This window comes from Benincasa hispida, chromosome 4 (genome assembly GCF_009727055.1).
Source record: "Benincasa hispida cultivar B227 chromosome 4, ASM972705v1, whole genome shotgun sequence".
NCBI classification, from domain to species: Eukaryota; Viridiplantae; Streptophyta; class Magnoliopsida; order Cucurbitales; family Cucurbitaceae; genus Benincasa; species Benincasa hispida.
The window spans coordinates 7,043,311-7,053,442 of record NC_052352.1 but is presented as its reverse complement, the minus strand read 5'-3'; positions in this window follow the sequence as shown (position 1 = coordinate 7,053,442).

Below are 10,132 nucleotides of genomic sequence, written 5' to 3'. Positions count from 1 at the left end.
TTTGAGGTTCGAGAGATAGCTGAGCCTCTCATACTTTGCAACTATGGGCTTGGGAGCGATTTCCAACAATGCTCTACAGCTACAACATGTTAATGACGCTCAGTTAGTTGCGAGCCTACGGTTCTCGGTATGTTGTTTTAATTCAATTTAATTTTTATATCACTGATCTAGTTAATTAAATTCTAAATTATCAATTTAAAAATTTAGGTGGGAAGGACAATTTTGTGTGACTAGGACAGCCACACATGTAGTCAGCCAGATATACATACATTGTTTGATCTGCTTCAACCTGAACAGGTACATTACACTAAACTAATTGATTATTTTATACACATTTTTATTGTATTTGTCTTTAATATTCTCTAATATAATATTTTGTTTCAGGTTATTTGGGAGTCGTACAAAATTATTATGTACTTTTGCCTAATTTTTTGTACGAATGGTCAAAACATATGGCGGACGATGAGTCCTTTCATATGTTTTTCACATTGGTGAGTGGCATCTTCCTGACACGATGATGAGACAATTCGGTTTTCAGCGATATCTCATCGCCTTGTTATACTGAACCCATACTGCATGATATTGACCTAAGAGACTGGATATGGTCTGAAAAAATTGCATATTTTGTTGCAATGGCACTACTCGTACAAGGTTTATTCGAGTGGGGTTTCTCTTTGAACAGTTTTGACACAGATGTCACTCCAGAATATATTCATTGATATATAATATCTCACAAGGCGCTACGTCACTGTCTGGGTAGCAGCTGTGGGTCATCTGGTAAATGAATATTATCTAATTATTTTTAATTTAAATTTATTTTAATATTGGTCTAATTATTTATAATTCAATAGAGAATCGACAAACCGTTAGACTCTGTGAGGTTGCGGAATGATCCGAATCAGGTTCTTGTTATATGTAGTGACAACCAAAGCTATATGGAGGAAAATTCATTATATGTACGATATACCTATTGTTCCTTCACCAGCTCCGAGACGTAGAGGATGGTCTTTTTGCTTTGCATAGTTGTCTATACAACCATACCAAGCATGCTCCACCCCACGAATACCGCCCTGCATCATGGAGGTTAGCTAACAATGGCAGGAACATCAAGTGAACAAAATGACTTGATTTATCTGAAAACAGACTTCCACCCATCATTTGTAGTATATATGCTCGCGCATATCTTATGACGGTTTCCTTGTCTGTATCATCTGTGAGTTCACGAAATTGTGTTCCTAACCATATTAAACTTAACCTCGATCCTTTAATCTTGTCGGCAGATGGGGTTGCACTGAGGTGCAGTTGACAAACTTCTAACTAGTTATCGTACATCACTCCGGTGATCGGCTCACCATCAACAGATAACCCCAACAACACTTCTATGTCTTGTAGAGTGATAGTGCACTCTCCAACAGACATATAGAATGTATGCGTCTCGGACCTCTATCTCTCAACCAAGGTTGTGATCAGATGTCAGTCTAACTGAATAAATCATAATCTGACAACCCCATAGAATTCAGATGTGCGCAGTAGCGGTAGTATTCGAGGGTGGAGCGGGATAGTGCGCTGGAGAACTACCTCTCGATGCCTGCAAGATATTTTTCTCCAGTAGTACGATCTCGTCATACAATAGATGATCGATGAATGGACTGGTCGTACAAAACATCGAGCTCAACAGGTCCTGGGCTTAAAGCCATGATCTGGAAAAAATTATTTATTTCTCAATTAAAAAAATATTTGTTTCTCAATTAGAAGAATAATGTACAACTTAATTAAAAGAATAATGTACAACTTAATTAGAAGAATAATGTACAACTTAAATAAAAGAATAATGTACAACTTAATTAGAAGAATAATGTATAACTTAATTAAAAGAATAATGTACAACTTAATTAGAAGAATAATATACAACTTAATTAAAAGAATAATGTACAACTTAATTAGAAGAATAATATACAACTTAATTAAAAGAATAATATACAACTTAATTAGAAGAATAATGTACAATTTAATTAAAAGAATCATGTACAACTTAATTAGAAGAATAGTGTACAAGTTAATTAAAAGAATAATGTACGAGTTAATTAAAAGAATAATGTACAAGTTAATTAAAAGAATAATGTACAAATTTATAATAAAAAAAATTGAATATACAATAAATTTATTTACTTTCCATAGAAATATATATATATATATATATACATGACCAATGAGAAAAAAAGCTAATAATCATTAATGAAAAAATAACAACAATAACAGAATTTTGAATTGTAAGAGAGAGAGATTGTGAGAGAGAACGAGATTGTAGGAGAGAGCGAGATTGAGAGCGAGAGCGAGATTGAGAGAGTGAAATAGTTTTCACTTTATTTACAAACTGTCTTCCTAGTGATGCTCACGAGATTCAGCCCACATTTCTAACGAGATTCCCTTCTAGAGCGAGATCCCCATCACAAAATTAGCGAGTTTTCCTTCTAGAGCGAGATCCTCAAGCATTTCTTTAACAAACTGTCTTCTAGCGATGCTCACGAGATTCAACCCACATTTCTAGCAAGATTCCCTTCTAGAGCGAGATCCCCATCACAAAATTAACGAGATTTCCTTCTAGAACGAGATCCTCAACATAAAATTAGCTTCACCCACTTATCTTCCTCGTCGAGGGTTGAAGTTTCGACTTATGTATGTCAAAGCTTCAACCTTTGACAACCTAATATACAAAATTAGCGAGATCCTCATCATATATTGTTTCCAAGTTTTTCTTTGTTTGTCGAGTTCTCAACGTTCGACCTCTACATTAGTCGAATCCTCAATCCTCGACTTCTATCCTTGAACTCCCAAAACAATAATATTTCTCTAATAAGTTTCAAAACAACAATATTTCTCTAATAAGTTTTGAAAACAACAATATTAATATTAAAGGTCCGTTTGAAAGTTGCATTTCTCTTTCCTAATGAAAAAAGAAGCAAAGAAAAAGAATAGTTGTGACTTTGTGAGTATGAATGAAGGGGTGATTGATGTATTTATATCAAAAGATTTGGGAGGAGAGGAATTTGAAGAGTTGAGAGAGATAATGAAGAGTAAATTTGAGAGAAAAAGGGAAATATGAATAGAAGGGAGATGGAAGGTTAAAGAGAAATAATGTGAGGATTAATTAGAGAGTTGGATTTAGGAGGGTGGATGGGTGGGCGTTTTTTCTTTTTCTTTTTGTAAAGGTATTGTATTAACAAGAGGTGGGGAATCGACATTGTAGAAGCACGGTCGAGAAAGAGAGGAAGAGAGAGGGAAATGTCTTGGAGAGAGAAAGTAATTAGTGTATGTATGTTTTACTTTTTAAGGTCAATTTAGGCATTATAAAAGTAAACAAGGGTAAAATGATCCAAAAAAGTTTCTTTCCATATTCAAACTTTTATATATATTATTATAGACTACTTATAAACTTTTATATATATATATATATATGCCAAAAAAACATAGCTCCACAGTACGTATAAAATATTTAGTAGGTTAGACTTATTATGTTAAAATATGAAATGAAGAAATTTGAGGTAGAAAAGAAAAATTAAAAGCAAGATGTACGTTTTCTTTAGAAAAAGAAATATATAGATAACTCATATATGGTTGAAGAAATTTGCAAAGTTATTTAACTTTCATAATTGATTATGATTGAAGATGATTCATAAAGTTTATTTTGAAGTTTATAAATTAATTGCAAAAAACTTTCTATATTCTAATTTTTTTACAAAATAAAAATCCTCATTAATTATAATAAAAGATGATCAAGGTATAACCTAGCATTTATTTTTTAGAATAATTTGAGATTTTTTGTATTCAAAATTACAAATGTATCTAATTGTCGATTTTAACTTCTTTAAGGATATTTAAAAAAAAAAAACAACAATTTTGAAATTATGTACACATGAATAAACAATATTATTTTAAATTTTATGAATGCATTTGATGGTATATATTCAAAGAAAGTGTATTTCAAGATATATTCAAATTAAAAAATAAATAGAGACAATATATTAATATTGATACTCTATTAAGTTTTTTTCCCCTCTCAATTTCTCAATTTATTTTGTTTATTATTGGATATATGTGTGTGTGAATAGTTTCTTTTACCAGAAAAGTAAAGGGTTTTTTATATTAAAATGAATGATATCATGCAACTTAAAAACAATTTGCATACATGGTACTTTCGAATTTTATGACTTTATTTAATATATTTTCATAACTTTATACGTATGTCTATTTTTCAAAATATTGAATATTGTTTTCTTTTAATTCTCTTTACTAAATTTTTCATATTCACTTTTTTCTTGAACATAAAAAATAACTTTAAAAACATAAAATGAAACAAAATTAAATAAAATTGAAATCTAAACTTTACAAAACAATTGTAAACAGAAAAGAAAATATAATCAGCACTTCTTCATTCATCATTTTGATAGGACATCATTTCTATAAACAAAGTTATCATAATTGGTGGCTATTGTCCAAGCATCAACGTGCGTAAGGCTTTTAGTATGCATTTCGATAAAGAATTTTATTGTCAAAGTGGTTGAAAAAGTAGCAAAAAGTTAGAATACGTATTACATTTATTTGAACAAAGAGAGAGGAAAGAATAAGAATAATAAAAATTGTACAACAAAATATAGATCTTGTGTTATGTTAGTGAGTATATATTAGACTTCATATATCCTGTTTAGAAGCTTATTTTATCTAGATCAAATAATAAATATTGTTTATTTATTCTAATATATGAATTTTTAATTTATTTTGGAATGTCAACATTTTAGACTTCCAAGAGTTTTTGTGACAATCTCTACTTCTAATACTATAAAAAGCTCACCTCTCAATTGTTTTCTACAAAAAGAAAATATTTGTGCTTGTCAATATATTCTCTCATTTGTGCGATTTTCTCAAAATGTTACTAGATTTAGTGTGTAATACGTAACAAAAAAATAATCATAAAATGGAGATTTTTTCCCTAGAACATTTCATGGCAAGAAAAAGTGAAAAAGGGACGTTTGTTCTATGATGAACCTCCAAATTTGAAGGAATTGAAAGTGAAATTGTGTGAAGAAATGTGGTGACATTCCATTGGTTGCTAAGATGATGGGAGATTCAATTAAAAAAAATAATGATAGAGTAAAAATACAAAACAATAATAAGAAGAAGAAGAAAAAGAAGAATATGATGAAGAAATTCAAGAAGAAAAATTAGGAATCAAACGTTTTGATTCTCTTTGGTTTCTCATTTCATTTAACTATATTCTTGTAAGAAATATAGTAGGTTAATTGTTGTTCATTACCCAAAAAGAAATAAAGAAAAATTTTAAGGGAGCTTTTGAGGAAAGGACTATCATAAGACTATAATAACCACCTCTTGCTATAGTAAATATTATTTTATAGTTCTCAATTAGCTACAATTAACACTATTTAAAAACTCTCATTTGCTACAGTATTTATTATTTACTACAGTTTTTACTATTTTACATTCATTATTCTTTTATTCTTTGCTATAACGTAAACTATTTCCTTCTCAAACTAAAATAGTTTATATCTCAAACACATACTATTATAACTTAAACTAAAATAATCTACACCACCAACACAAACTATTGTAATCTAATTATAATAACCTAAAACTATAATAACCATTTTTTTTTACTCAAACACCTTTTAAATTTTTTATAAAAAATTGCAATCCATGTTTTATTTAACACAATTATGTGTAGAATCATTGAATAAAAAAGTTTCAAAACGAAAAAATAGCCACCGTAAAAGCACATTATTTAGAGTTAAAAAAACTACACCAGATAGCCAGACATGTGAACTCAACCCTATACCCCAAACACAGACATATGAACTTTACAGATATATGAACTTCACAGATATATGAGCTCCAGACATCATATCTTAACTTAGCATCCCAAACAACTCCTCCTTCGTTTAGTTAATTGGAGAGAGAAAATGCATTTAATGAAACTTTATTTTCTATTTACGTTGGTTTTGTAAACCCCTAAACCTATTTTACTAGTTTATTACATTTAAGTCATTCTAACTACATGTTAATTATCTTGATTATATGTTTAAATTTTTGTAAGCATGTGGTTATAATGTTTGTAGTATTGAAAATTATATGGAGGTTATAATGAGTATACGTGTGAGGTAGAGATGAGGAAAATTTTCTAAGTTTTGAAAAGGGGTGCTCTCGAGTAGCAAAGGGCAGCCAACACTTAGACAAAATTTGGGAAGGTTAAGGCAAATGAAGGTAGGAGTTGCACCAAGTTGCAAAGGGAGTAGGAATTGTCCTAAGTGCTAGAAGTTGTGCTCTAGCTGAGATAAGAGAGCCAACACTTAGAAGAAAATTAGAAACTTATAAGTGAGGAACGCATGACCATCTGTAGGCACAAGAATCCATGGGAGGAAATTATTGTTGGGATTGAGCCCTAAATCTCGTGGGTCCTATAGTTTGTAATTGTATTGTACAAATAGTTTATTTATTTAATAAACTCTGAGGTATTTTATTCAACATTTAATAGTATTAACCAACAAAACTTATAAACTAACATCCAAAATTATTTTTTGTAGCTTAAACATGTATGCAGAGACATACAAGTGGATCATGTTTAAGTGATAACCTAAATGGTCTATAGTAGATGGATAAGGTTGGGTACCTTATCTTGGTGACACTACAAATATGATGGAACAAACGCATGCGCAGCAGAAGAAAAACGAATCTAAAGTACTCTAATTAGGTTAATTACAAAGATAAGCATGCAAATGAAACAAGAAAAAGAGGAAAATGAATACAACCTTTGTAGACTTTAAATATTCTCCAAATTAGCTCCAATCTCCTCACAAATGGTTCTTAGACCACCATGAGAGTCTTCTCGACTATTCTCTGACCTTAAAACGGGATCATGGGATCCGGTGAGTGACTAATTTGGAGAGGAATAGGTTAAGGTTTGAGAGAGATTTAGGCTTAAGATTTTTCTTAAAAATCTCATAAATCTCCAATTTGCCAAGAAAAACCAAATATCATAGAACTATTCTACTTATAGATCATTTCATGAATGATATGCTGAAGGAAATCAGACATGAGGATTTCCATGAGTAGCAGAATGATCGTTCCAAATTCTATTCGAAATTGAACATACATAATTACAGTACACAAACTGAAACTAACTGGTCATGCAACAACTAGAAATAACAGCATGCTTACAAATGAGATCAAGGGATAAAGTATACATACCTTTGAAGACTCATTCTTCAAATTCCCTTGATCACGAATGCTCGTTTAGTCTCCAAGACAGCAATATACGAATGCTCGAACACAACGACCACAACACAACATAACACGATTAACAACAACCACCGCACGAACAACGCGAACACACAACAAACGACCTCCAAAACCTCAAACTCAGTCGAGTTGAGTGAGGACATCACCATAATGGTATCTTGGTATTCTTCGTATAAGAATCTAGAAGTATGGACTCTGTATGATCTTGGTTAGAGGAAGAGATTGGACGAACAATAATCGTGTAGACAATTGAACAAGTGGGAGATTAAAAGTGTCTATCGTATAGACGAATGCTCAATCGTGTGGAAGAAGGCAACCTATCGTATAGACAATACCCTACAATCATTTAGCTACGACCAGCTGAGTGAACTATCGTATAGTGACACTTTACAATCATTTAGCCTATCTATCAACAATCGTTTAGTGAAACAATTTCACTTGATAATTCCGTGAGTTTCTTTTTTAAAGTAGCAACTCTTCTAAATTTAGGAAAACATTTTTTCTTTTATCTCACGATTACTATAAATCCACCAATAACCTCACAGATCGCTCGTAAGTACAGCTAAGCCAATTTACCGTTATGCCCCTGTAGTTATATCTAACTTTTTAAGTACCACTGATCACTCTAATGAACATAAGTCATAGTCCTACTATGACTGAGTCCTCTCTTCCAAAGAGAAGTTGTGGCCACTATGTTAAAGATCTGGAATCAGCCCTTAAGGGAGCAATCTATCTACTTACCTCTGCTTCAAGGAAGAAGTGAATTCCATCTTGTAACTTAGTTCCTAGCTCCCAAATCAGACAAATCCCCAAAAAGGTAGGCATGTTGAGTTGGCAAACTGGCCACTCTCACCTATACTAATTAAAGGACCGCCCTCAAAGGCAAAAGTTTCCAAAACACTCAGGATTAAGTTCATGTCACCTATGGTCGTTTAGGTGAGATGTAAGTCTCAAGTATCAACAACATTATATGAAGAGACTAGTCATCTCATGGTCCGATCTTATCCTGAATATGCATCCATGAAACTCAGCATCTTATGGTCAGTTGTTGCATCAACTAACTAGTCGATCATAGGAAAAGGATAATTGTCCTTTGAACAAGCTTCATTAAATTAGTAAAGTCTATGCACATCCACCACTTTCCATTTGCCTTTTTACCTACACTACATTAAAGGAACTCTTATACAAGAGTACCTCTGAATGGAAGCAGATCTTTCCAAAGACATTGTGACAGAATTACCACATTTACATTTAAACAAACATATATGCATCAAACTACTAAATTACTGGCATGCTTAGATATAAACTACTAAGAGATCAAGAAAGCTTACCAGTTGAAGAACGTTTCTCCTCAGTAAATCTCATTCTCTCCACGAACGTAAGGCTATCGTTCAATAAAACACCGATCGTCTACCACGAACGGCCACCACACGAACAGACAAAAAATGGGGACGACTGTTGGATCGATATGGAAACCCTAGAGGGAGGGTGAATAGGGTTTAATTAATTTTTTTTCTAAATTAACCCAATTAAACTAATTAATAAACTTTTTATAAATAATAATAAAAATTCAAATTATGCAACAAATAAGATGACAAAAAATGTGACAATTTAATTCTATCAAATTTTAACAAATAAATAAGAACAAACTAAAACATACAATAAATTGCTTAAATTAATTGCAAAAGTATGAGTTAGAGAATAAGACACCGTAATTTTTATAGTGGTTCAGTCAAACTCGACCTACTGCACTCCCCAAGTGTCTCTTGGGAATTTGAATAAAATCTTTCTAACTCTTTCCACAGATTAGAGCCCAACCGTTACACCACCGCTCCTTTTACGGGTTCAAGAGAAAACCCGATCCTTTCCACGGTTTAGGATCAAACCGTTACAAATGTTGGAATTTTTGAAGAACACAATACAACTTTCACTAGAGTGGATTTACAAGTTTAAGCACTCAACAAGTTTATCCTCACAATACAATTACTCTCTAAAAAATAAGATGAAAATAAAAATTGGGAACTTAGAGAGAGCAACAATGGAACTTTTGAGTTTTGGAGGATTATGAAATGTAAAATTTGTTGGTTTAAAATTTGGAGAGGAAGATGGTTTATATAGAGATGGAAATTTTTTAAAAAACCACAATTAATTTGGACCATTGAATTGGAAAAGAAAATCTGGTAGAGATTTTAAACTAAACTAGTCGTTAGATACAACAAAAATATAATATAATTCTTTTTCTTTTGAAATTCATTTTCTTTTTAAAATTAATCCAAAAAAATTAAAAAAAAAACATATCATGTGCCAAAAACTACCATTAGACACAAAAACGAATATTAAAATTCCTTTTCCTTTTAATTCATTTTTCTTTTTAAATTTATTCTCTTTAAAATCAATCCAAAAATAAAAAAAACATACATGTGTAAAAAACTAGCCATTAGATACAAACATAAAATAATATTAAATTTATTTTTCTTTTAAATTTCTTTTAAATTTCAATTTTTTAAATTTTAAATCAACCAAAATCAAAAAGTCCATCACATGTTAATTTCTTGATCCACCATTCAACCAATATGCTGCAATGTCTACATGCAGATGGTCTGGTCACCACGGTATTTTCTCTATAGACTTGTTTCGGTTATATCATCTTCGTTTTAGCTCCGATTTGAGTGATTCAAGAGGTGTTGGAATCGTTGTTCCGAGCTCTATGCTATAGAAATATTATAACACTAAGATTTTTAGTAATTAAAAATTGAGTTTGTTATCCATAGCGTTTTCTCCTCTACTAGATATAAATCATATTTAATCAAATTTCCTCCATTAA